Here is a 6,000-nt window from a genome sequence, read left to right as displayed (position 1 = left end):
AAAGAGATTTTACAAAAAGATGTTCAAAATATAGTTTCAAAGCAAATATTTGCTAGATGGCAAGCTATTTTATCTGTGTTCGATTTCGACATAGAATTTATTAAAGGAGAAAATAACTCCCTTCCTGACTTCTTGACTAGAGAATTTTTACAGGGAAATGGAACGTGAAACTCACAAAGAATACCTTCGAAGACTTCGAGCTGAACGAGATAACCCAATTCTTCAAAAAAGAGCCACAAATATTTCTCATAGACCCTTTACCTATTTTGTCAAAAATCCCGATAAAACTATTCAACCAATTCCTTATTCTCAAATTCGAAATCATGATACAGTTCATATTAGACACAGCTTTTGGGCTGCAACCACACCAAAAGAACAAGCCTTTCTTCTAAAAAGGCAGATCAATTCAAACATTATATTTAAGAATGTTCTTGAAAAAGCCAATCATCCTCCTGAAGATATTCAGCCAATTTTAATTCGAATTCAACAGCTTAAAGAACAGCTTAACAAGATTATTTGTTAAAATTTTGCAGGATCATGGATTCAAAAGCAGGAAGTTCCAGGCCAAAGACTCCTCAGGATTATGAGATGAGTCTTACCCCTGTAACTCAAAATAGATTTCAACTTTTATCAGATTTCCCAGCATTGACTTATAGTCAGGCTGCTACTCCAATTATTTCTCCAATTAGACCCATTCAACAACTAGCAAAATCCCCAGAAAAATCTCAAGGAAATACTTATTTCACAAAGCCATTTACTCAACATATTACTTTAACCAGATTCCAAGAAATACCCATATACTCTACTCTTCATCAAGTTACTCAAAGGATCTTTCCTCCAAAATGCTATTGGCAACCAGATGACCCTTCAAAAAATCTAGATTATTATGAATTAATCCTTACAGATACTCAATCTGTAGAGATTTACCCCATTCCAGATAAAAAGAATCCAAATATTATTAGTCATTCCAAGTGTATTATAAAGAAAGTTTGTTCTCCTAATGAATGGACTTCTCTTTATTCCAAAAAATCCTTTTCAGTAAACTTTATTCCAGATGGATTTACATATCAAGATTACAAAATGGCATGGTATCGTGCTTTCCTTTTTAGACCATTCAACCATTCCTGGTTCTTCACATTCAAAGATAGTTGCAGCAAAGACTTCCCAATTTGGTTCAATCACTGGTGGAAATGGTTTGGACCCCAACCAGAGATTCTACCACCAAATGTTCTCATGGGATTTCAAACATATCTAAAAAGAGCAAAGGGGGAAGAATATACAAGACCAATTTTATTCCACATGGAATTCAAAGTGCCATGGATATTTTGCTGGAGTTTCAAAATTCATCAAGAACTAGAAAAACCTCTGCCAATGTCATTGGTAAGAGAATTCAAAATAAAATGGTGGACTGGATTCAATCAAGAATTTGGCGATCAAACTAATGTGATCAGATTCCTGACTACTGGAGACAAATTAAAGTGGACAGCTACTACCACTACTCAAAAGGAGACAAGACAGTCAACAATCATTCCAACCACTACACCAACTCCACTCACTCCAAAAAGAGACAAAGAAAAGGTGACGGAAATGGCATCCGAAGAAACAGCCAGTAACTTTTTAATAAAGCAAATCATGCAGAATCCCGAGATGCTGAAAGAATATCTGAATTATTTACAAAAGCCAAAAGAAGAAGACAAAATAGAGGAGCCAGCAGGATCATCAGAATCTACTTTTGATCCTTTTGATGACCCCATCGGTGGACAAAATCCAAACGACTTTTGAAAAAGAATGTCGGCCACCACAAATGAAAGCAAAATTGAAATTCAAATGAAATGCAGAATCGAGCCTCTATAAATAGATTCAAGATTCAGAAGACAGGCATCGGCGAAAAAATATCAGAAGTTGTAATAGACTTGTCTTAGTTTTCCTACTACTCCCACTTACTCTTAGTTCTCCTACTATTCCCACTCACTCTAAAATAACCATTGTACTCAAAGTCTTTGTAGAAGTGGATTTCATCATTACAATAAAGTCTTCAAGGTTGGAATTCATTACAAGCTTCCGTTAGTCTCTCAACAATCAAAAGTAAGTCCAACTACTTATGTTTATTGCATTTCAATACCTGGGAAAGAAGTGGTATCAGAGCCACACCCTTGTTTAATTTGCATACGTATATTTAAACTTTGCATTTACATTTACTTTATTTGAATTACGTTTCTATTTTAACTTGGCTATTTCATGCATTTATGTTACATATTTTATTAAACTTTACTGAAAACGTTGGTAAGACTTGATGCTTTGTTAGACCGTTGGTAAGTCCAGGATAGGATGTTCCAGGCATAGGCTCGGTTGTTCCCGTCTAAGTAAAATTTAATTAAATATTAAGCATGGCTGCATTTCTTAGACAATTAAAAATAGGATCTAATTCAAAGCAAGAAAATGTAGTACAAAGGCATGAATATCATATGCCTATAAACAATTCAGATTGGACAATCCCAGAAGAAAAAATTGAACACATTTATAGAATTGGCCCTTTAGATTTCAAAACTGCTTTATCAGTCAAAACCCATGAAGAAACAATATCTATTCAAGAAGAATATCAAACTATACAATTATTAAATCATAGTACAATTCAAAAATATTTAAGTAAAGGATATCGTTATATTCATATTGGATTAATACAAATTGCTGTAAAGCCCTTATTCCATTTAGGAGTTGATGCTCCAATATACCTAGCTTTAAGAGACACTAGACTCAAAAGATATAAAACATCTTTATTATCAATGATTCAAACTAATGTTTGCAACGGACCAATATATTTTAACTGTGCTCCAAATTTTTCAATAGATTTAACAGACCCTCATATATTAAATTCAGTTATACTAGATATTCATCTACAAGGAAATGAATTTGAAAAACATACAAAGAATTTTGCAATAATATACAGAATATATTATAGACCTTTATCTTCACATTTAAATCCAAAATTCATAATGACTCCAACTCTTAAAGACGAAACAACTTTATTACAAGTAGATGCAGATCGACCTACTACATATATTCCAAAAAGATTAAAATGGAATGAAATTACTATACCTAGTGAATTTGAAATTAAAAATCCACAAGTAGCAAGAAATATAGAACAAACTACTGAAGATATTATAGAAAAATCGGATGGAAGTACTTTAATAAGATTTACATCATTAAGAGAAAGACCAGAATCATCTTATTCATGGTTACCAGCTAGACGTTCAAATTATGAGTCATCTGAAATTAATTTCCCTATGGAAAGTACATCAAATTTTAAATATAAAACTCCTATTCCAGAAGTGGTAAATCAAAATAAATCTGACTATTCCCCAACACATTCTCAAATGCAAGGAGAAATAAATGTTATAAATAGACCATATAAAATAAATCATAAATATTTACAAGAAGATTTTGATGATGAAGAAAACACAGAAAAAAGAATTTGGTTTTTTCAATTAGAATCAGAATATAAAGAAAAATTAATATTAGAATGGAAAATAGAAATAGAAAAACAAAAGTTTGACTTTCCTTTCTTTACATGGTTAACATTTTACACATCAAAATTAGGAATAAGTGATGTTTATAATATTCCACAAATAAATGTTCAAACTAATTTATATAAAAAATGGAAATTAAAAGATGATCAAATATTAACATCAATACACCCTCCATTACAAGAAGTAAAAATTAATCTAGGAAAAGGAGAAGTAATAGCCTCACCTTTTAAAAAGGGAAGAGAAGCTGAATCAAGTACAAATAATTCAATAAATCTTGAAGATCTTAAAAAAGTTTATCAACAAAATAATTATACAAATCAAATTCTTCATACAATATCTCAACATATGGAAGTATTAAATACAAAAATTGATACACTAAAGAAACCAGATTTAAAATTCCCAAATGATATATCAGCACCTCATTTTCAACCTAGAAGTCTGACAAGAGAAAAAGAACAAGATTTAGTACAAAGTATTAGTACTCAAAAGATAAGTAATACAGATAATTTATTAAATAAAATATCTAATGCATTACAAAATCTAACTACAGATTCAAAACCAACAACACCCAAAATAAATACCTTAGACCAAATAATAGAAGATAACTCTACTGAAGAATTAGAAGATTTATCAGAAGAATCAGCAAATTCAGACATAGAAGAAAATATACTTTTACCAATAGAAAATCAATTTGAAGAAGAAAATAATCAAATAAATAGAATAAAAAGAAAGAACTATAGTAATAATAAAAATTGGAAAATGGTAAGTTCAAAAAATTATTATCCTAGACCAAGTCCTCCAGATATTACTTAAAATGAATTGATAATTTCCTTGAATCAACAAAATAATATCCTCCAGATATTATTAAAGAATAGGTTGGAAAGTGGTATATCAACAAAATAATTATACAAATCAAATTCTTCATACAATATCTCAACATATGGAAATATTAAATACAAAACTAGATACATTAAAGAAACTAGATTTAAAGTTTCCAAATGATATTTCAGCACCACATTTCCAACCTAGAAGTTTGACAAGAGAAAAAGAACAAGAGTTAATCCAAAATATTAATACTCAAAAAATAAATACTACAGATAATATATTAAATAGAATATCACAATCATTACAGACTTTATCCAAGCCTCAAACCCCTAAAATTAATACTATGGACCAGATTATAGAAGAAAATTCAACTGAGGAATTAGAAAGTTCAAGTGAAGAATTAATAAATTCAGATATAGAAGAAAATATATTAGTACCCATAGAAACTCAATTTGAAGAAGAAGGCGATAATCAATTAAATAGAATAAGGAGACAAAGGATAAATAATAATACCAATAAAAATTGGAAAATGATAAGTACAAAAAACTATTATCCAAGACCTAGTCCTCCAGATATTCAATACGAAGAAAGATCAAAATTTCGTACCACTAAATATGATGGAGATTCAATTTATGAATGGAATATAGATGGCAAAGCTGAATATGAAGTATTAAATAATTTGCAAGAAATGGGAATGGCTAGACTTGCTTATATATTAAAAATATTCAAGAGAGAAATATTGCAACATTATTAGTTTCAGGATTCACTGGACAATTAAAAAATTGGTGGGATAATGCTCTAACATTACAAGATAAATTATCAATATTAGAACATACCCAAGAAATTGAAGATGATCAAGGAAATATTCAAATACAATCAGATGCTGCAGAATTCCTAATAGTAACAATAGTAATGTATTTCATAGGAAATCCAAAAGAAGAATTAAATTCAAATAAAACATTTTTAACAAATTTAAGATGTCCTACATTATCAGACTTTAGATGGTATAAAGATATGTTCTTAACAAATGTATTAAGAAGACCAGATTGTAATGCTTCATTTTGGAAAGAAAGATTCATAACAGGATTACCAAGTTTATTTTCACAAAGAATAATGGATAGTTTGCAAAAAGAAATGGGAATAGATGTAATTTCATTTGAGAATATTACTTTTGGACAATTATTTGCATTTGTTAAAAAAGAAGGATTAATGTTATGTTCCGAATTAAGATTACAAATAAAATATGGTTCTAAAACAAAGGAAGTAGGATCATTTTGTGATGCATTTGGAATTAAAAGAATTAAATCACCATCAGCATACAAAAAGAAAGTTAAAAAATATAATAAAAAATTAAAATACAAAAGACCTAAAGAAGATAAACTAGAAAGACCAGAAAGAAAGAGAAAGTTTATTAAAAGAAAAATTGTTTGTTATAAATGTGGAAAAATAGGTCATAAAGCAAACAAATGTAAATTAAAAGAAAAAATTACAGAAATATGTGCAGATGAAGAAGAAATTAAAAATAAATTAATTAATTTATTAATAAATGAAAAAAATCAAAGTTCTGAAGATGATTATTATAATGATATATCAAGTTCAGATAATGAAGAAAATTGTAATTGCACTCCAAAATATATAAATGTTATAA

This window comes from Coffea arabica, chromosome 11e, assembly GCF_036785885.1.
Source record: "Coffea arabica cultivar ET-39 chromosome 11e, Coffea Arabica ET-39 HiFi, whole genome shotgun sequence".
NCBI lineage: Eukaryota > Viridiplantae > Streptophyta > Magnoliopsida > Gentianales > Rubiaceae > Coffea > Coffea arabica.
Note: the sequence above shows the minus strand (reverse complement) of the source record.